The following is a 23,676-nucleotide window of genomic DNA, read 5'->3' as shown; positions in this document are numbered from 1 at the left end:
TCAGCTTGTTAAGGATTAAACAAAAAATTAAGTCTTCCTCCCCTACCACCACCTTTCCAAAAGTCACAGGTTTAGAAAGGCAAAAAGGTTTTGTTCTTCTGTGCCCTAGGTGAATAATAAATAATAATAATTTTTTTAAAAGTCATGAAACCAAATAAATAAATAATTAACACACACCAGCTTTCAGCTCCAAGGCGCTCAATAAAATTACCCTTTGAAATGCAAGGATTAAGCCGGGTAGGTGACAAGGTAACTTTGTTAACAGGCTAATCTCACACTTTAAGAGAGAGGGGGATTTTGTGCAACTGCACGAAACTGCTTTGCAGTCACTTTTTAAAGATGGAAGTGGTGGAGTGGGTAAGATGGGCCAGCGGTGGACATTTTTAAGCCATTTATAAAATGGCTTTAGACTAGAGTTGTCTAGGAGGCCCCCGGCTGTAGAGATAAATCATTGGTAAAAATGTTATGAATGGCATTTCTTTCTGGATAGTTTCTTCTGCTTTCCAGTTAAAGGCCAGCTAGAAATACAAGTTATCCCAAGGAATCTTTTCAGGTTCATTTTTGAACTAAACCCTTGGCTCAGATCTCAGCACCTCTGAACCTGGAAGGCAGTTGAATCCAAAATCAGATCTGGATCCAAATGTTTCCAATGGCCCCTCTTTTAAAGGCTAGAACAACAAAAATCCAGATCTTAAACCTCCTGCATCTTGGAGAAATGTGACGGGGAGGGGTGAACGAAATGAAATAGGCCCAGATCCACCAGAATGGTTTTCTGAATTTTAAGGCCCCCACCTAAACACTCTGGACAGACACTGCTACACGCACTCTCTCTCTCTCTCTCGTGTGGGGCAGAGTAGTCCCTGCTGTACATACTAACTCTCTCTGAGTACTTGGGTCTTAGGGATCTTTGTTAATTCACCCTGAGTGAAATTGAGAAAGTTGGGTGGAGAAGCACTCAGAAGTCCAAATCTTCTCCAAACCTCTTTGTTTTGGGTTGAAAAAAAATAACTGACCCAAACCTTCATCTGAAATTCAAACAAAACCTGAAGTCTGAACATTTTCTGAGGTTTGAAAAAAAACTGGTTCACGATTTATCATTTCATTTCCATAGCACTCTTTGGGCTTCCTGCTTCTGGCTAGGCATGCAAGCAGAAGTGCTGAAATCCTGGGGGGTAGGGGGATGTGTTCCTGTGAAGTTTCCAGCCCAGTTTTACTGATGCAAGATGTTTGGACAATCAGGATCATTTTTAAATAAGTTTCCAGGCTCCTTGGGTGAGCATAGATGGGCTTTTGTTAAAACACCAGGATTGAGATTCAAGAGATATAGGTTCTGTTCCTAGCAATGCTACTGATTCATGGTGAAACCAGGAGCAAGTCAGTTCCCCTTTCCATATTTGTTTCCACACCAGTACTACAGCGAGAATGAGGTTTGCTGCCTTCACAGGAGAGTTACGAGTCTTAATGCATTAAGAATTTTAACACATTTTGAAATTGTTGGACATAAAGTACTGCCATGAATAATAATTAATAAAACATCCTTAATAATGGCAAGATATTCTTCTTTGAACCAGTCTTCCCAACCTCAAAGGCCATTCTCCTCTGAGTTTTCAGACTATGTTAACACCTTCCTAAGGAACCATGTTTAAACGCTCAGCAGTGGAGCTCCTAAAAAACAACAAAAGGGGCAGATTACAAACAAAAGTGTTGAAGGGTCCCAGAGCCGTCTGTGGGCAAATTAGGGCCAAATAAAGGTCAAAATGATACAGGACACCAGGACGAAAGAGGGAAGGGAAAAGAATGAGGCAGATCTGGTCATAGAATATGTTTTTGTCATAAAGTTTTTTGGGTTTTTTTTTAAACATAGTGATGAGTTAACTTCTTTACACTGAGGACAAAATATCGTCCTAATGCAAGCAGGCAAAACACCTTCCTAAAGAAATTCCCTGTATCGTTGTAGATAAGGCTGAATGTACTGTAACACAATTTGCTGAACTGTTACAGCGTAGTCCCAGACTTCTGTGAGACCCTGCCTGGAGTAGACCAGAAAGTGTGTTTAGTGAACTGGCTCAGTCTTACTGGGTCCCTCTATGTTATTCACTGTGTCAGGGGAAGTGATTGTGCCATGCTATCCCCCCACCAAAGATCAGCATGTCCAAGGCTTTGGCACAGTTTGAGGATACTTTTAAAGCATGGCTGGGTCCTATCAACCTTACACAGAACTATGCTTTAACATTGTTTGGAGGAACAATCATTGTCCCTGGGTCCCAATGACATGACTGTATTCTCAGTGTAGATGATGCGTCACTTTAAATGAGGACTGGACTTCTGGTTTTCAAGCCTATAGATTTCTAAGCACTGACTGAGGCTGAGAGATGTTGGTGTTGCTAGCACGGTTTGAAAACCCCATGTAGACTGGGCCTCTGAGGTTTGTCCATCAGTAGTTAAAAACAAAACAAAAAATTAAAATTGTGCACACAAACATATTCTGTGGCTGATCCTGGCCCATTGTCTCCTTTCCCTCTCCTGTCCTCATTCCCTAAATCATTTTGACCTTTAATTGGCCCTAATTTGCCCACAGACGGCTCTGGGACCCTTCAACACATTTGTTTGTAATTGGCCCCCTTTGTTGTTTTTGGAGAGATCCAGGGCTGGGTTTTTTTCAAACAGTGCAATATCTCATTAGAGTGGAGCCGCTTTTAAATTAGCCCTGCTGGGGGCAAGGGGAGTGCTGTGAAAAGACCTAGCAGAGAGACTTGGGGCTATCTAAATGCAATTATCACATCACTGAGAAAATGTAAAAATGGCCTGAGCTTAAACAAACATCACACGCCCCTCAACTGGAGGGCGGTAAATACTTTGCTCAGTGCTGCCAGGTTTAACACTGCAAATGGAGTCATTCTTTGATAGCCAGATTATCCAAGCAAAGCAGTGAATGTATCTCTAGCCAGCTCAGGGCAGCTCAAACCAGGGCACTGTCTACACTTCGAATATAACCATGCTGGAGAGCTTTGATACAATACAGTTGTCCCCTATACCTGTTCATAGCATAGCCTGGATCTTAACCATCCATGGTGATAGCCAAGCTAAAACAGCACAATTAGGTACAATCCTATACTACATCTTATAACTAGGTCAAGGGACAACCATGTTGTAACTGAGCCCCTTGACTCAGTTCTAGTTGTACTGTACACAGCACCTAAGACCTCTCTTTTGTGTTTCATCAAGTTAAAGAAACTTTGCCTAAGCGCTCTTAAACTCTTGTGCCAAAACCACTTACAAGATCTGGCCAGTCAATGTGAACAGGTTTGAACCAGTTGCAAAGTATCTTCTAGCCTAAGGACTCAATTTACTGCTGAAGTAAATGCACAAAGCTGCGTGGGCTTCATTTGAATTTAGCCCTAGGGCTTTATTGGGGCAGCAGCATGACTAGTCAAACATGACGTGATACCATCAACAGTGGCAAAACTGGTTCAGCCACAACAGCTGGTGTATGACTAACCCATGTTGACTAACCCATATTAAAATCCAAGTGGAGACAAGGCCATTGTAGTTTTAATGCATTAGCTAGTCACAGTAAAGCCTATGTTCCCCAACTAGGGTTTACCAGGATTTACCCAGGTTAAAACTACAATTGCCTTGTCTTCTCTAGGACTTTAACACAAGTTAAGCAAACCCATATTAACTAACATAAGTTAAAAATACATTTTTCCCTAATGAAGACACAATGTAAGGCTATGTCTTCACTGCTGAAAAAGGTAAGGTTTTTCCAGTGAGATAACGAATGCATGTTAACTGTCCCACTGTACAGTCCTAGTGGAGTCAATGCATAGGTAGCTTTTACTGCGATGTAGCTAGGGGAGATCAACATTATTTCCCCCAAACTGGGGTTGACCTCTCCTAGCCACATCAAGGTAAAAATGACAGGGCCTTGTTTCCACTGGGACTGTACATTAAGATAATGATCTCGAGATAGTTATTGCAGTGAAGAAACACATGCCTTTTTTGCAATGAAGACAAAGCCCCCAATCTCACTTAAGCATGGCTGTTAAATTCTAACTGTGTAGATGGTGTTAGTTAAAGCCAGTGTAGATGGGTCCTTGCAAACAAGTAGTGGCAAACATATAGCCTATGTGCCAAAAGCATCTCATTCAGTTCTTCAGTATAAACGGATGTCTTAATACAGGGGTCCCCAACGTGGTCATCCAGAGGCGTCGCTGCTGAATTTTGGCGTCATTTCAGCGGATGATCGACCGCCGCCACGGTCCTTCATTTGGCACCCACCAGATGAAAAAGGTTGGGGCCACTGCCTTAATAGTTTTATAGGTTGGGAAGATTCCCAGTATGCCATGCTACTTCTTGATCTGAGTGGCCTGGCCAGCCAGCAGTACTGCATATTGGAAGCTGTAGTCTCTGATGGCTAAACCGTCCTAGTAAACATGAAGGTGCTGGAATCTGCTCCGTTTCATGTGAATGAGGTGTAGCCCTTGGGCCACAGTAAACAAGCATTAACTTTGGGCACTGTCACTGCATTAGATGATATGCCACTGAAGGTGCTGTGAAGCAACCTATTAGCTAAGGAGAAGGAATCCATTAAAATGGTTTTCTCCCCCATTTCTAACCACTTCCTTTTCTGGAATGGACTGCTATGTCTGGCTCTGCTGTATCAGAGCTTCCAGAGGCCAATGCAGCCCCAAAATCTTTTTATCTTAAAAGCTGTGGGGACTGAGGGTTTTGCTGGTGTGATCTGGAATTTAGATTTCAGTCCAATAATGAGTCTGTAGTCTTAGAATTAAAATGGGAGGATGTATTTCGGAAGGTTCATAGAGACAACAGGCCTGACTGTAAAGACCACATGCTCAGTGGCATTCATCGGTAGGGGTGGGCAAATCTGAAACGTTCAAAGGTTTCATTTTGGATGGGCAGCTGAAAACTCAGAGGCCATTGCCCAACCAAAGCAGTTCTAAACTCGTTGAATCTTCATAACTGCGCTGGAAAATTGTCCCCATAGGGCAAAACTGGGGTTGAAATCTGTCTCGTTTGCTTCAAATTGGACTTTAAATTGCTTGCAAACATTTCCTATGGTATTCTGGCACTTCTGCTGGTCTTGGCTGGGACCTGGGAAATGTTATTTTATTTTATTAAAGTAGCACCCAGAGACTCCAATCAGATTGGGACCCCTTGTGCAAGGGGCTGAACAAGCATTTAAGAAGAGACTGTTCCTTCCCCAAGTGTGTATAATCCTGCACACACTTATGCCCATGGGTACCTTCATGCAGAGGAGCAGTCCATTTGAGCACAGGGGCTACACACGTCCATAAAGTTACTCACATATGTAAACCAGGGATTCTCAAATTTCAGTGCACCGCAACTCCCTTCTGACAACAAAAAATTACTTCATGACCCAAAGAGGGGGACCAAAGCCTGAGCCCGCCCGAGCCCCACTACTGGGGACCAAAGCCCAAGCCTCACTGCTCTGGGCAGTGGGGCCAAAGCTGAAGTTCAAGGGGGCTGCAACCTGAGCCCTACTGCCCAGGGCTGAAGCCCTCGGGCTTTGACTTCTACCCCGGGCAATGGGGCTCGGGCTTCAGCCCTGGGCCCCAGCAAGTCTAAGCCAGCCCTGGCAACCCCATTCAAAGGGGGTCACAGCCCACAGTTTGAGAACAGCTTTATAAACAATTGCAGGGGCAAAGCGCTGTTGTTTGCCTTGTCTGTTTGCTAATTTAAGTTTATGTTTAAGCTGCAAATGTTCTATTTATTTTTAACCCTTCTCTGTTTTATTTTTTCCAAAGTTAACCTCTGGAATGTTCAGCTTGAGTCCAGTTTCCCTCTGGAGCAGAGATGAGTCCGATCTGGATCCAAACTTCCCTAATGATTTAGTTTGAGCCTCTCTCTCGTTTCAAACGACTGTTTGGAGGGAAAAAGTGATTCGGATTTTATGCTAACCGGTTGGTTTGTCCCTGCTCCAAGCTGCCTTCTTTTCCGTAACACTGGTGTGACCTGCTCTTGTTATTTCAGCGTCACACACATCAGCCCTTAAGCCCAGTACAGTGTTAGTGCTGCATGTCCTGCTGAGTCAGCAACTGGAGCAGCAGCCCCAACCATAAGGAGAGCAAGGAAAATAAGAAGCTTCAACTTCCCAGTGCTCCTCAAACGGGACCTCCAAACCCAAAGGCTGCACACTGGCCTGGGCAAAATGAGCACATGCTCTTAGTCCAGTGGGTTCCTAGCAGGCAGGTGTCCGCATCACAGAATCATTGTTATAAATAGCACCCTTTGATGTCATTCTTATCAGAGAAGCCAAGGACTGAATTGGCCAGAGTAAAAAATTCCCTTAGCTTAGTGATGAGGCACTTTGGCAGGAGAACAGTGGACAGGGGAAGCTTGTGCTGCCCATTCTGTACCTGTTCTGTGTATATATACAGAGGGCTCCAGTCTCCATGGCTGTAGCACTGGAAAAACTGCCCTTAGAGGTTAAAAAAGAAAATCTAACGAGACAGGCAGGAAGAAGTCGCATTTTTCCAAAATATCCAATGATGAATTTGGGAAAGCTGGAAGAAGGCCAAACAGCTACAACGACAGGAGAAAGTTTGAGGAACTTTCACTGGAGTGTTCAGAAAAGTTTTTCAAAACTGCTCTCCCCAGCCTGCAGCAGGAGAGAGAGAACCTCGGTGGGCAGAGAAGAAGCCGCTGCCGCCTCCTTTTTTTGCTGCCAGATAAAGAGGACAGACTCTCCTTTTTCAGCCCATTCTGATCACACAATGGGAGAAGGGGATCAGCGCCAAAATTACAAGTGTGAGCCCTTAATGCATCAGGTTGAACAATGGGCTTTGGAAGCGTCTGTCTTGTCGAGAGAAGCAGTACAGCTAGTTCTGGCCATTCAGTGCCATGGAAAAAAAGCTCATTGTCCTGGTGAAAAACTCCCTCGAATGAAAACACCCTCCTCCTCTTTTCTTCAGCTTCCTAATGGGAAGCAAAATAACAAACCAGGCCCACAATTAAACAAACATGCCACTAACTGAGCAGAGCTCAAGTGTAACAGATGTTGTTACAGTTAGTCCAGGCTGGGCCAGGGAGGGGGGGAGGTAAACTGTGCTGTCTGGCTGTGGTTACAGAGACGCTGTCATTGTAGGGGTTTCCTTTGCTGCTTTGTGTTTTTCTTCCATTTCTTTCTTTCTCCTTTTTCTCTTTCTTTCCATTTCTCTCTCATCTCTCCTGCCTTGTTTTGTTCCAACATCTCGTTCATTGCAGATGTAGATTTATGTTTTGTAACAGTCGAAACACTGATTAGGTTTCAGAAAATCTCAAGAGGAAGGAGAAACCGTTTGAATGGATCTTTTAGGATTGTGTGTTTGTTTTTAAAAAAACCACCTTTTCCTTATTTTGCAGGATTGTGCACCACAAGGGAACTAGCTCCAATCCCCTCATTAAAAGGCTCTCTCTGTTAGGGTGCTCTCTGGCACCCAGAAGTGCTAGAAGGTCTTGGTTCCCAGGAAATTTGAGATCCCATTATAAAAGACACTCTTTTAAAATATAGGCTAAATTCTGCACTTGTACCAGTGTAAATCCCGAGTGGTTCCATTGACGACTACTCAGTGTAAGTGAGAGCAAAACTTCACCCTTCCTCTTTAGGACATTCAAAATGGTCATCTTCTGGTGCTCTCCTTGCTCCCAAGAAAAATGGTTCTGGGTTCAAGTCCAGGGCTTGGATTTATACCCAGTCCTGACACTGCAGGGGCCACTACTTTGTTAGATGTGGGTGAGACCATCCATCTGAGGTTCTGTCCATATGTGAATTTAAGATCTTAGATCGCAAATGAAGATGAGATAACTGTGAGGTCCTGGACAGTATTCCCTGTATTAGCAGACCAGGTTCTGTGACCTACCAGTGCGAGCTATGGCAAAGTGCATTGTGGATGTTTTGCCAGTAAATAACTCAAATGTGCTTTGCAATCTCTCAAGTACAAAGATGCTAAGGGAACCCAAATTCTATCCTCTTTCCATTTTTACACACAAAACTTCCTGGATATGGAAAGAGTCTCACTGTGGGTAGGTTTTATTTCTACCTGTGAGCGTACATACATCAGGCATTTCAGAGTCAGAGAAACATTGAGCATTAGCAATAAATAAATGCAGAAGTGAGGGAAAGTGGTTATTATTATTTGATTTATTTTATTAGTTATTAATTTGCATTCTGGCAAGTACCTCTTGTGATACGTTTTATAGATTTCCAGAAGGTTTTGACAGTGAACACAGAGAGGCAGTCTTTGGATAATTATGGCACATTATGGAATACCTGCAAAAATAATTAGAATAATCAAGGATTTATATGATCCATGCCAAATGTGCACTCAGAAATTATGACATCATCTGCCAATGATTTGCAGTGACACCTGGAGAAAGGCAAGGGTGTATTATGTCCCAACTATTGTTTAAACTAGTCATTGACTATGTCATGAGGAAAGTAATTGCAGAAAGCAACTGAGAAATTTTGTGGACAAATGATAAAGCACAATTGGATGACCTTGTTTTTGCTGCTGACATTGTCCTGCTTTGTTCAATACACAACTTAAAGGAATAAAAAGACACAGCTTTTGACAGACACAGCAAACCAAGTTGGTTTGTTCATCAACAAGGGGAGGACAAAATATATGGTTATCAATGTCCCAAAAGTAACCATTAGAATGGACAAAAAAACACTAGAAGAAGTCATTTTGCTGATCTTGGGAGTGAGATGTGCAGTGATGGTGACTCCATGCTGGATGTGAAGCAACAAATATCAAAAGCATCAAAAAAATTTCCTGAACTTGAAGAGATTTGGAAAAGTAGTATGAGTGAAACAGACACAATAATGCAAATGTTTAAGACCGGCATCATGTCTGTCCTCTTTTATGGAGCACCGTCATAGAAATCTACACCAGAAATTGATGATAAAATCAATTCATTCCAAAGTAAATGTCTGTGGAAGATCTTCAGAGTCCATTGGAAAGAGTTTCTTGCATCATCAGAAATGTTAAGTAGAGCAAATTAATCTAAAGCATCGTATGGGGTAAGATGATGATGAAAGATATATTTGTCATGCTTTAAGGAGGCCAGCAGCATGACTTCCATGGCAAGTGATAACGCACGCTACCAGGAAAAAGAGGGCGACCTAGAGAAACGTGAAGCAGAACAATAGAGAACGAAGCCAAATCCAATAATGTGACACTCAGAAGCCTGCACAGAACAGCATAAGACCAATAAATAAATGAATAAAATAAAAAAAGCTGGACATCAGCGGATGCCCTATGCACCGGAGAGTACAGGGGGATAAGGAACATTCTAGCAGCACCTAAAGGGTGTATTTACGCTTATGAGAGAAGGGGACTGAAATTAACTGGCTAGAGTGGGACCCACTATGAGCAGGTGCTTTTCAGGCTTCCCCACAAAGTTCTGACAATATCCATCCTGTCTGACTTGTGGCTTCCCCTGCTGTTACCATCCAGCTTCACACCCATCCACCACTGACAATACAACTCAATCCTCACCCTCTAGCACAGTGAGACTCAGACTGAGGCTTGCGAGCTGCAAATGGCTCTTTAATGCATTTCCTGCGATTCTTTGCAGCACGTGATATTAAAACACTGCGTGACTTAATTATTAACCAATCTATGTTATTAACCAATCAGGATGCTTTTACTATTTAATGAATCAATTGTAGCTGATTATATATATGTCATTCCACAAGGACAGTTGTACCAAGTTGAAGGGCGCTTTACTAAAACCACTGCCAAACACTCTGGGAAATAACGTTATGAGATGCACTTTGTCCTTTTCCTCCTCTCCTCTCTTACAGGCTAGAAATGTGCCATTACAGAGGGTGAAGTCAGAGCTGTGTCACTGTGTCATTTTTCTCTTGCTCAGCTGCCCTGCTGAGCCTGAGCCAGCCTCTCTCTCGGGCTGAGGCTTTCATGGCTCTGATGCAGTTGATGACTGGAGTCTTTACTACAGCTGAGCTTCTTAATCCCTAAGTCCCCATCTGGCAGTGACTGAGACATTTGGCAGCCTGGAGCCTAGCATTCCTCAGCTTTTCTGGGACAGTATCTCTGTCTGGGAGAGCTGGAATCAGCTGCATTCCCTTAAAGTTTGTGGCAAGGAGAACAAAATAATTTGGCAGATCATAGAGCTGGGGCCAGGTTGCCCTCTCTCTCTCTGGATGTGTTTATATCAGAGAGCCATACCATGCTAGTTGAATCAGTAGGATTGCACCATTGCAAGATAGAATGGTTCAGTGAATCCACACTAGCCCTCTTGCATTGGGTGCACACAATGCCTCACGCCCACACAAGCACTCCCTGCCAGAATTGCAAGGCCCCTGGTTTGTCCACCTATCCCATAGTGCTCAGCACATCTCCCTAGGGCAAGCACATAATATCTATGGCCTATAATGTCTACTTGCTTCTGTCCACGTTTTTGGTTTATTCCTTTGCCTGCTTTGGATGATTCTGCCCTGTATGAGGATTCATGCTTACACTATGCGGAGGAGGAACTAAGACCCTGCTACTCCCTCATGCTTGCAGATTCAGTGGTAGAGAATCTCTAATTACTTACAGGCCCTCTGTCAGCCCACCTGTGGGCCTGAAGACCAATGCAACATTAACATAAGCTTGAGGAGGTAAGATAAGCTGCTTCTGTTTCTGCCTAAAACTGGGGGTTGGAGGAGAATTCAGGTCCTCCCAGAACGGGGGAGAAGAAGGCAGTTGGAGGCTGGGCTGAACCAAGAGCAGCCAAGAACTTCAGGCAGGGAGTGTGACACAGTAGTGGAGGAAAATAGTGGTTGGCCATGGTCAGGGTGTGTGACCACCTGTACACCATAGGTAGCAATTGTGATGGGGACATGTGAAATGCAGGATGTATGCTAATATAGACAAGGCCATGCTTTGTTCAAGCTCACTGTATATTTATTTGTTGAGATCCATAGGCAATAAAGCAATAACAATGGATGCAATAAGCACCAAATCAATTATTTAGCTCGGAGGTTAAAGACAAGTGGGTCTCAACTTTTTTACTGTGACCCCTTTCACATCGCAAGCTACTGAGTGCGACCCCCCGCCTAATAAATTAAACACACTTTTTAATATATTTAACACCATTATAAATGCTGGAGGCAAGCGGGATTTGGGGTGGACATTGACAGCTCACGACCCCCATGTAATAACCTCGCGACCCCCTGAGGGGTCCCAACCCCCTGTTAAAGACCCATAAATGGAGGAAACAGGGAAATTTAATGAAATGGTCTATTCTGACAATTTTGTTGCTGGTGGATAATATGGAGCCCTGGAAATATTAAGCCAAAATCACTTCCTCTGTGTTTTGCGTTTTCAAAGTTGCAAACTCTATATCACCATTTCAGTGGCTATGAGCAACTCAACTGTGGTGCCCTGTAGTCCAGTGCTGACACTTGTCACCAAGTTTCTTGGAGAATGTTGAGTGATACTTCCCTTCTTCAAACAAAACTGCAGATGACAGAAATCCCACTAGAACCAAACTAATTTGCTATCAAAAAACCACACTGGCAAACAATTTCAAAATAATCAATCTACAGTCTAAAGCAAAGATCATGAGGGCACCAAGGCTATATTACTGACAAGCATGTGATGCATCAGTTCACATTTCACATGAGAATTGTTGCTGGTTTGCTGCCACGTACAATGAGATGAAGTTTCTGAAGTAGAAAATTAAACCAGGGCGCTGGTTTTGTCTTCCTGTCTTTTTCACAGGTGTGCACGCACCCTTTAAGGGAGAGAGAAAGCATGCACAATTTTTGCGGCCGAAGTTTTACACAATTTTGTGCTGATGACTGGGAACTTCCCCAAGTGGATAGAAGGCATCAGAATTTGAGAAAATTGAGGAAAATAGAAAAACCCTGTCCTAAAAAACATTAATGAAATGTTGTTAGAAGTATCTGATGCCTTTTTTCCACCACTCTTTTACACCTACACACACACATGCACACGGCTACAGCCAGCATCTCTCACTTCTGTTGTACAATTCACTAATGCAGAGTTTCAACACTAAAGCCAGGGAAGATGTTATCTATTGTTAAAACAATTAATCTAAATCCGCCGTTATTTTAAGCTTCCTCCTGAAATGATACCCAAACGAGGGACCAAAAAAAGTATTTGCAGGCAGAAAAACTAGGCCTATGAATGACATGGCTCTTTCCTCAGCCCCAAGCTACCAGAGCTCATCAGTCACTTTCTCGTCATGTGATAAATAGAGTCAGGGCAAACTGATCCACCCAGGAAAAGATCCAGCTTAAACCTTTTCACCAAATGGGAAGGGAACCTTTTCTGAGATTTGAAAAGTTTGGCTAATTCTCCCCCAACCCCTCTTCGCTACTTCCATTGCTGCTCTGTCTTCTGGTTTAATTCCCATCCAAGACAGAAGTGGGAATGCCAATATATCACAAAAGGTAGCTATTCTTACAAAATTTCCAGGTCAAGTGGAAGCAGAAGTAATGGCCACTACTTAGCATATATTTACCCAGGTTAGAAAAATCTAAGATGTTTGCACATGGGGATAAACACCCAAATTTTTAGGTTCTTATCTTGTGCAGTTTCATGGACACAGCGAGGGACTAGCAGGCAGGAAACGGTCTGACTGTGCCACTGATTCATCGTGCGGTGTGTCACATCTGCCTCAGATTCCTTGGGCCGTAATCCAGGTCCTCCAGTTCCAGACGGGCTGCAAAGCTGCCTTAAACAGGCAGCTGGGGATTTCCTGGAGGATGGGAGGCAAATCCCTGTGTGGCTTAGAGCCAGGGAAGAGCTGGGGGCAGGAAGGGACATGGCCAAAACGTACTGTGCTTTAGCAGTTCCCTGCTGCTGTAATCGCCCTAGAGAGCTGTTAGAAAGTGGAATCATTCAGAACAGCCCTGAGGGACTGGGTGAATGCAAAGATGACATACAGACAATTTTGTCCCCATCACAGGACCTGGCTTGGCTAGGCCAGGCAAAAGAATTGGAGCTCATAAGTGTAAAATGGGGATATAAGGTTACCCATATAAAGTGGTTTGGAGTCCTCAGATAAGAAGTGCTATATAAGTGTGAAGTATTATTAATTCCCATTATATAAACCGGAGGTTTGCCCATCCCCAAACCTGATCGTTGTTTCCCATGACAGATCTATTCCCTCCCAACTGGTGCCACCCTCAGAGGTGAGCAGCTCATTTTTCACTGGGCACTGGTTCTGGGGAGCCATGTTCAGTGTCAGGGGTTGGGGTACCCTTGCTGGTTTTGGATGCCAAGATTCAGAGATAAGGTACCACATTTGGTGTGACCCCTTTTATTAGTGACTGCAGCTGAACCAGCTGGGGGCCAGATCTAGTGTTCAGATTTTAGCATTCCTTGGTTATTCTTGGGAGTTCGCTACCCTCCACCCCCAAACCACATGGCCATGGCATGTCATTATGGCCTTGTTACATATTCATCCAGCATCAGGACAAGAAGATGTAGCATCATCTCTTCATCGCTTCCCCCCTCCAGCTCCCTGCTGCTGCATGGGGCAGCATCCACACTGCATCTCACCTGTGTGCACCTAAAGCCGTTCTTGCTGGGCCCCTATCAAAGCTCACAGTGGAAGAAACTCCCACAGTTACAATTCAACTGCTTTCAAGAAGCTAAGTTCTGAGATCCTTACTGAGTCAAAACTCCCTTTGGTACTGAGTAAGGTCAGGATTTGTCCTAAAGTATCTAAACTTATAGCACTAAAAGAAGCATAGTCATCATTACCTAATCTCCAATGACTGGTACATAACAAGCTTTGGAATGCTCCACGTTTCTTAGCCAGGCTTTGATGACTACTTGATTTTTATGATTACCTTTAATGTTATTTTCATAGATTGCAAGGCCATTGTGACCATCTAGACAGACCTCCTGTATAACACAGGCCATTGGACTTCACAAAACAATTCCTAGAACAGATCTTTTAGAAAAAAACATCCAATCTTGAGATTTAAGGCTCTGACTAATTGCAGAGCAATGGCCAGGTTTATAACACAACAGTTTGTAGCCTGGAGCAATCTCTGCTATAATTACACTGTATAAATTCTCCCATTAGAAATGACAGTGTACTGGCATAGCGTACAAAGCAGCCATGGCCCAGTCAGCTGGCTCTGTGAAAATCTGTCTGACAATTGTTTTCCTTTCCTGGTATCTGACTGACACTTGGTACAATGATAAGACTGTTATATGACAGTGGATAGAAGCTGCAGGCCTTGTGGATTGCAGCTGCAGTGTAGTCAATCGCTTGACTTGGTTTCTCCACACTAAGCCATCTTAGGTTTTGACCACTATGATAGATGAAACCAAAAGAGAAACTAGGCATGCACAACGTTATGATTAGGACACAAATCAGAACAATCTGTGACATTCCAAGGGGTTGTTTAATTTGCCATAAGGAGGAGTTACTTTTCTTTTTTCATTGCGGTATGAGTGAAGACCAGTTTCAGGATTTGTCCCAGCCGCTCATTGTTTTCTGTCATGACATTGCATGATGAGCCAGGTTGTTATGATGATGTATTGTGGTGCAGCGATGCTGCATCCTGACACAGTGGCGGTGTATCCTGATGTGCTCATGGTTCCATCCCATCATGGTGATTATTGCATCACAACATAACTGAGCAACATCATCATGTTTCAATCTGATGTCACCACACAACCACCTGCTCAGAATCAATTCAGGATTTTTAAATGACCTGCCAAAGTGGAGGATGATTCTGTGACCCACCAGGGCAAGTGTCAATCAGGAGCCAGGCTTATTTTATGTAGATTTCACCATTTGATGCTCCAATCTTCCTGACTATTATTTCAGCAGAATTGGTCAAATTCTTCCCTGATTTAAGAATACTGAATTCAGTGGAGACCAGGGATGAATTTACACATATTAATTTTCTTCATCTTCTTACAGAAAGAGAGAAAATTTGTGTAAAGTTGGGAAACATGCACCCAATCAATACATCTAGAGAAATAATTCATAGTGCCCTGCAAAGGAAAGGGCTATAGAAAAGAGACCTGCCTTATTCCATACATGGTAGCTTAAAACAGCAAAATCCTCTGAGCTGTCAATGGAATAATATCAAAGGGCTGCATGGTTCAGGAGATTAGGAATGGGTTATGAAGTTTTTCACCTTCAGGACACTGATTCCAATCTGACCAATGGCTGGGGAGCCTAGATTGCTTCATGGATTGGGAATGGGCTGCATGTAGTCTTTTTCTTCTAGGGCACTGACTCCAATCTGGTTCAGGGGACTGGGACTGGGTTATGGAATCTTGCCCCTCTAGGCTGCCAATTCCAACCTGACTAGACTGACAGAAAAATAAAATAGAGTCATTTGAATTAGGGATGAAAAACATCTAGTAGGTCATCCAACTTGTCTGCCGGCCAGTGAAAGATTGCTCTTTATGGTATGTTGTCTAAAGTTTTGTCCAATCAGTTACAAAAGTCCCAAATGACTGGGCTTCTGTGATTTCCCATGGAAGAGTGGAAGAATATTCTACAGCCTAGTTATTATCATGGGCCTTTCGGTGTCTCTTGGGGGAACTTGTGTGAAACAAGTGAATGGTCTCAATCCATTTACTGGTGGGCAGGTGGCCACGTCATAAAAAAAGCTCTGATACTAATTTGTGCATTGTTGGCAGTCTCAGCTGAAAAGCCAAAGACTGAATAGGCCTTGAAGTCTGTTTCATTACCAGTAAGGATGTGGTGGGCAGGCAGATTTTGTCTCACCGCTAGAGATGGATCTCTCCAGTTCAGGGTTGAGGAACACTGCAGAAGAAGCCTGCACTGCCAATGTCCAGAGTTATACCTCTTTGGGGCTAAACAGATTGTTCAGATGCCTTGGGCTGCCAATTCAGAACCCTTTCCCCAGCACTAAAATTTAATTCACATTTATTTCTAGAAAAAGAACACAGTGACATGAGGTCCCATTTCCCAAGCATTAAGATTTACAAATCTATACCATTAGGAGCAGCGTTCTGTGTCAAACTTAATGTCCAGTCTTCAGCAACAGCTGATTGGAAGAGTGTATGGTCCTTGTTTGTTCTACAACACAGGAAAGTGGTTGTTTTCTATACTGTAAATATGCATTAGGAAAGCTCTTACAGGCTTGTGTTAGGGATTTGATGTTTTTAACTGACAACATTCCTTACATTTTTGTATAACTGCCAATAAAACTAAATAAAACGGCTTTTTTTTCAGTGTTTTTTCTAAGAATAGCCCTGCTTCTTTGTAAATATAGCAGTGGGATTGTTGATGATAATTCTTTGGGAGAATAACTGGTGTTATTGATGTTAAGGAGTAGAAAGATTGCTGTTTCTGTGTCTTGGAAACACAGCTAACCTGGCATTCCTTATCCAGTGATTGAGATTAGACTCCTTTAATTTTTGTGGGGAGAAGTGAAGAAATGTGAGAGTGAGGGCTTGCAAATGAGTGTAAAGGAAATACAAACGGAGTCAAATCTTCCCTCAGAACAAAAACTAAATATTCTCTGAAGTTCACAAAGGTTGATTACCGCTCCTTCCTTATTTTAATTTCCATCTGGCTGGCAGAAATGCCAGTATGTCATCAGAAGGTCTGTTCTTGGAAAATATGCGGCCTGACTGAAATAATGGTAAATTACTTCATGCCTTCACAAAATTTGGTAAACATCACCTTTCTGAGGTACCTTCTCCTTACACAGAGAGGTTAAAAGACAAATTTTGAAATACAGCCTCTGATTTGTTTGTACAAATTAGGCCCACAATTAATTGTTGCTACACCAGATAGCATTTACTTATTTAACAACTTGATTTGCAGTTAGATGCTTAAATACTGTCATTTGTGCCTGCAAATTTCATGGGCTGGGTTGAAACCTTTTAAACAATCAGACCTTAAATGTTTTGCCCAAGGCTACATAGCAAGTTATTGGTAGAGCCACGATTAGCATTTGAGTTCCTAGCTCTAAACTCCATGCTCAGTCCACTAGTCCACTGCCACCCTGGAATTAGGAAGCTCTGTAAATTTCACAAAAGAGGCTGCTTTACAGCTCAAGTTTGCAGAAGTAAAAGGATTGAATACAATTTTGTACATCTGACCCAAGGCACCTGCTTCTCCTGCAGCTGTGGTTTCTCGTGGCCCCCTCAATGGAAGCACAGATTACAGTGGACATGGTTTTCACTATGTTGGTGAGGGTAAAAAGGCCACCCTGTCAATGTTTGCAGGGGCTCTCAGATGACCATGAGTCAAACCTGAGGTTCAGATAAGCTTCCAGACATTTTGGTGTTTACCTATGGACTCTATTAGGTTCTCTGATTACTTTCCAGAACTGGGTCTTCTTGCTTGGCCAGAAACACTCAGTTTAAATTTTTAAAATTTTTCTGCAGATGCACCTATCGTATGTATGTTAAGCCATGGCCTTGCAGATTTGGCCAAATTCATCCTCTGTTGACTGTGGCCATGGCTACACTGGCGCTTTACAGCGCTGCAACTTTCGCGCTCAGGGGTGTGAAAAAAACACCCCCCTGAGCGCTGCAAGATACAGCGCTGTAAAGCCTCAGTGTAATCAGTGCCGCAGTGCTGGGAGAGCTGCTCCCAGCGCTGCAAGCTACACCCGTAAGGGATGTGGTTTAGGTGCAGCGCTGGGAGAGCTCTGGGAGCTGGGAGCGCGGCTCCCAGCGCTGCAAGCTACACCCGTAAGGGATGTGGTTTAGGTGCAGCGCTGGGAGAGCTCTCTCCCAGCGCTGGCGCTCTGACCACACTCACACTTCAAAGCGCTGCCGCAGCAGCGCTCCGAAATGTCAAGTGTAGCCATACCCTCTCTGCTTAAATGAGAAGAGTTGTCAGGTGGCAAAATAAGTCCTGTCCTTTTATGTATATATTTTTACATCAAAAAAGATGACATTGTTAAGAGTTCATGTAGCCAGATGTTCGTGTTGGGAAACTGTTTTTGTCCCTCCAAAGTTTGGTTATATGTTTCTTTATCCTTGTCAGAGAGGTTTGTTCTGTATCCAGCTGTTGTTTAGAAACCAGTATCGTTTCATGTTTTGGACCTAAGAAAAAGCCATCTGAATTTCCATTTTTTCTCTCACCCTTTTGCTGAGAGCCTTGGTGATACCCTTTGAAAAACCTTTAACATCTAACACAGTTCTGAGATATATACATCATGGACTCTGTCAGGAAATGGCATCTCCACCAGATCGAGTCAGAGGCTCAGGTCACATGTTTTGCGTTTAACGAGCATTATGAGTAAATTGTATTGGAAGAAGAAATTAGTATAAATTGTTGAAATTAGATATGGGTCAAAGCCCAAACCTTGAATCTGAACCCCTTTTGAATATCACAGAATGGGGAACAAATTCAGATCTCCAGATCTGAACTCACCTCTGCAGTTTTGGTCCTGGGTTGGATCCTGTGCCAATGCTAGCCCATTGGAGGCCCTAAGGAAGAATATTCCCTCCCCCAACACATGCTAATAATTAATAGGGGGCCCCCTTGGCTGCTTGAGGCCCTAAGCAATTGCTTGGCCTGCTTAAACCCAGCACCGGCTCTGGTTGGATCCCAAGTTGGAATGAACCTGTTTTCCAGTTCAGATTCTGATGTAGAATAAATCTCATGAGAACAACTATTATCATGCGATTTCAGCCCCAAATGGTGGGGTGGAAATCCCATGAAAACAGCTAATCCCATAACATTTTCACCATTCAAATCAAAACCCAAAATCTAACCTTGATTTAGGCATTACCATGAGTTGTGAAACAGTGACAGGAGTCTGTCATGAGCAACACGATCAAGTGTGTGTGTGACAGAAACAGCATGTAAGATGAGAAAACCAGGGAAAATATCACAGAGGTTCACTTTGTTCAGATAGGTGTCTGTCAGAGAACTTGTAACACAAATTCTGTGAGTCCAGGTACCATTGATTTAGGACTTCTATATCATTTGAGCACTGGACCGGAAAAGACCACTAGGATCACCCAGTCTAATTCCCGCACTTTCACTAGCATCATGCCTCCAATTAATCCATCATTCTTACAAATGTGATATCACCCTGTTCTTGAATGTCTGGAGTAATGGTGCCTTAATTGCTTCTCTAGGTCATCGGCTCCATTTCCCAGTTGTAGAATTTTTTCTTAACCTCTAGTCTAAACTTTTCTCTCCTTAGCTTTAGGCCACTAGTCCTTGTCCAAAGATCTTCAGAAACAGAATAAATTCCCCTTCATACATATTGTTTCCTTAAAAGGAATAAATGCCATCATGTCCTCCTGAATCTTTTTTCTAAACTGTATAAATTGTGCTCCATCCGTCTCTGTGCAAGTTACCTTCCAATCCGACTTTATTGTATTTATTTAGTTTTTCTACAGTTAGATGCTCCTGAAATGTTTCAGTTCAGCAAAATGTCCAACTACAAAGGATGAGGCAGTGTCTGTATGTCTATCCAAGTTAGACAGAATGAGAACAGATTTTCTTTAAGGGCTTGTCTACACTTACATTTCAGCGCTCTAACTTGCTGGTTCAGGGGGGTGAAAATTCACCCCCCCGAGCGCAGCAAGTGTGAGTGCTTTAAAACGCTAGTGTGGACAGGCTCCCAGTGCTTGGAGCTATTCCCCTCATGGATGTGGATTACCAGGAGCTCTCTCTCCCAGCGTTCACGTGTGAAGTTTCTAGTGTAAATGTAGCCGAAGTCTCAACTGCATCAATCCCAGATGAGCCTGCACTACAGTTCGATGTGAGGTAAACACTATCTCCTGGTCCCTTCCACACGGGCCAAGCAAAAGGGCTCTAAAATTTGAGGACTGAATCCCCAGAATGGGTGCTGGAATGACCATTCTGAGTGCATGGAATGCTGCACAGAAACACAGCTTAAGGTCAGAATCCATTCTAAATCTTCCTCAGCATCCCAAATCCTCTTTTATATGAGTTCCACTTGAACACAAACAAATTAAAGAATTTCATCTTTTCCTAGTATGATGGGAAAGCCTGGACCCTCAGCTGTGGTCTCTAAAACTTTAATAAATGTCACCAGTATCTTTCCCAGCTGAGGGTCCTATTTGGCTCAAAATAACCAGTATCTTAGCATTGATGGGAATTAATTGGTTCCTGATGCCAACTGGCAGTAAGAGAAGGGTGAAACAGCACATTCCGTTACAAACAAGAGCAGTGCTCATCCTTGTCTTCTGCTCATCCGATTTGGCTTGTCTACATGACGTGGCAAAGTGCACCAGAGGAGTGTGATTGGTAAAGCACACTAACATGTTTTTCTCTATCTGCCCCATATGGACCCTGCTGGCATTTTCTCAGAGGTACCTAATTCATGTTAACATAGTCCTAACGTGACCCAGAGAGTTTTTAGAGCATGCCAAGAGAGTCTACATGGGGCAGCAAAGAATCCTGTGGCACCTTATAGACTAACAGACGTTTTGGAGCATGAGCTTTCGTGGGTGAATACCCACTTCCTCAGATGCATGTAATGGAAATATCCAGGGGCAGGTATATATATGTGTGCTAGCAAGCAAGCTAGAGATAACGAGGTCAGTTCAATCAGGGAGGATGAGGCCCTGTTCTAGCAGTTGAGGTGTGAAAACCAAGAGAGGAGAAACTGGTTCTGTAATTGGCAAGCCATTCACAGTCTTTGTTCAATCCTGAGCTGATGGTGTCAAATTTGCAGATGAACTGAAGCTCAGCAGTTTCTCTTTGAAGTCTGGTCCTGAAGTTTTTTTGCTGCAGGATGGCCACCTTAAGGTCTGCTATAGTGTGGCCAGGGAGGTTGAAGTGCTCTCCTACAGGTTTTTGTATATTGCCATTCCTAATGTCTGATTTGTGTCCATTTATCCTTTTCCGTAGAGACTGTCCAGTTTGGCCGATGTACATAGCAGAGGGGCATTGCTGGCATATGATGGCGTATATTACATTGGTGGATGTGCAGGTGAATGAACCAGTGATGGTGTGGCTGATCTGGTTAGGTCCTGTGATGGTGTCGCTGGTGTAGATATGTGGGCAGAGTTGGCATCGAGGTTTGTTGCATGGATTGGTTCCTGAGCTAGAGTTATTATGGTGTGGTGTGCAGTTACTGGTAAGAATATGTTTCAGGTTGGCAGGTTGTCTGTGGGCAAGGATTGGCCTGCCACCCAAGGCCTGTGAAAGTGTGGGATCATTGTCCAGGATGGGTTGTAGATCCTTGATGATGCGTTGGAGCATCATGGGGCAGTTAGCATACAACACCTTAGATAGAGCCTTTTACAGATCACACCCCTCCAGTGTTTTTTGCCAGCACTGTGTAGGCAAACCCTTGTGGCAGTTTGCAGAGATACCACTGTGGGTCATTGCACTTCTCTGATTAACTTATCTGCCTCAATTGACATTTGCTTCTTGTAGGCACAGTATTGATGACAAATTTCAAACTCAGGGAACAGCTGTTCTGATTAGCAACATGCCTGTAGGAACTGAAGCTTTGAGATACACTTTTCAGGGGTTTTAACCCATGAATCACAATGGACTGAGTAGAAGGGGGAGGTCTTTTAGCACACGCCTTAGCCAGATTTCTTTAGGTGACATTGCTCAGCCACCAGCACTAGTATCCTAATATCCTGCTGACTCACATTTTGCAAGTTAATGTCAACACCATTTGTCCCACTAGTGCAAATACGGCCTTGCCACATGTCTGCCAGTCCTCTCTGTTACACTGAGTCTGAAGCAGCCATTTTTTGTCAGTCATTGACCAGAACAGATGGCTGAGCTTCATGTCAGGATGCCAAAACCCTCTCGTGAGCTGAGAGACACAGGTGTTTTCTTTTACAATTGAATTAAGCTGTAGAAGGAATTTCCATGAGAGCTTGTGTAATAGCTCGAGTGGAAATTATTCTCTTTCCCCGTCTCTACCCCTCGAGACTCAGAATGCTCTCCAGAGATTCTATAGGATCCATTCCTCCTTTCGTCTGCTCCCGCTCTGGATCTGAGTTACTTTATGGCTAGAAAATCTGATGACATTTACCTCTTGAATGCTGATAAATGTTCTAGGTATGTCCAGCTGGACTTCGCCTGCTGGATCATTAAGTGTACTGAGAACAACCCACGGAAAATGAAGCAGTTGTACTGCTGAATGATCCCGCTTTCTATGCTACCAAGTGGTCCAGGTACGTCCCAGGTAGAAAGTGCTTGCCGCATTGCTGACCATTGTTGCTGTTTATTGGCTGATTTACATAGGATCCCAGCCTGTTCTAGAAGTCTTGCAAGAATGTAAGAAAGCAGGTTCCTCCCCAAAGAGCTTAAGTTCTAAAGACACAACATGCAGTTGAGGATGTGAAAAGAAGGGAATCAATGTGAACTGCTTAAGTAGCCTGTGGGCCAGATTCACAAAGGTATTTATGTGCCTTTCTGCATCTTTAGGTATCTAGTGGGATTTACAAAAGGCACCTAACTCCCATTGTCTTCAATTAGTTAGGTGCCTAACCTGCTTAGGGGTTTCTGCGAGTCCCACTGGATGTCTGTCTGTGTCTTTAGACATCTTGGTAAATCTAATACTTTGACTCTTTATCACATTCTGTTGGTTTTGTTTGTCTATTTATTTGTATTGTGCTAACATTCAGGGGTACCAGTCAAGGACCAGGACCCCATTTTGCTAGGCACTGCACAAACATGGAACAAAAAGACCCTTGCCTGCTTTTTCTTCCCCTCCCCCTCCTTTTCTTCAAATAGCCCTTGCCAGTTTCCCCCACCCCGCCCCCCATTCCTGTTATATTCCAGGTGCAACACCTCTGCTGTGCTGCTCAATGTACATCCCAGGTACTACATACCTGCTGTGCTGTGTTGCCGCAGTCCTAGGTAGAATGCATGTCACTCAGAATGGGGTCTGGCATTTGCATCCTGCTTCTCCACCCCCACATTAAGATGGTGTGTGTTTTGGGAGTGGTAAGTGTTTGATAGAATGAATTGGAGAAGGTCAAATAAAGGTGAATTCAGTGCCCTCCTAGCTATGTTGGACATACCCTAAGAATACCTTTGCTTGCAGTATTTCAGGGGTTCCACTGGGGAGGTAAAGAGACACACACACAATTATTAAAATGACATTAAGTAAAAAATAAAAAAAGCATTAAATATCCTGGTTCAAGTTTTGAATGAAGATGCCCGCCCATTCTTGTGTGAAAGAAGTCTAGTCTTCAATATTTTGGAAACAAGAGTTTCTGGGCACCTTGATGCATTTCAGAATCATTTTCTGGAATCTTAATTTTGCGGCAAACGGGTCTTCTATCATTTTGCATTTCAAGTGCAAACATCCATTAATATCAGCGGGAGCAGAATTTAGCTCCAAAGCTGTTATTTAATAATAGGACAAAACAGTGTCGGACTTTTCTTTCATTTTTGTTTTGTTCTCCTGGGGTCCGAGCGTGTGTGCATCCCATCAGTTCTGTCCTCCCTGCTCCCAAGATGTCGCGCATGAATGACTTTATTTATTTTTTGTAAGAAAATATATTTTACTAGGCAGCTTTATGAGACCTGACAAAATGCCTCATAAATAACCCAGCAGGAAATATGGGGTAAATAAAATTTTTACAACTTTATGATAAACCTGAGAAGTCTTTGGTTCCTTTGCGAAAGAAATGAGCAGGGTATTGCATTAAGGAAAAGGACATGCTTGCTAAAGCCCAACAGTTACAGACATGATGC

The sequence above is a fragment of the Gopherus evgoodei genome, chromosome 7 (genome assembly GCF_007399415.2).
Source record: "Gopherus evgoodei ecotype Sinaloan lineage chromosome 7, rGopEvg1_v1.p, whole genome shotgun sequence".
Classification (NCBI taxonomy): Eukaryota; Metazoa; Chordata; order Testudines; family Testudinidae; genus Gopherus; species Gopherus evgoodei.
This window is presented reverse-complemented; position numbering follows the sequence as displayed.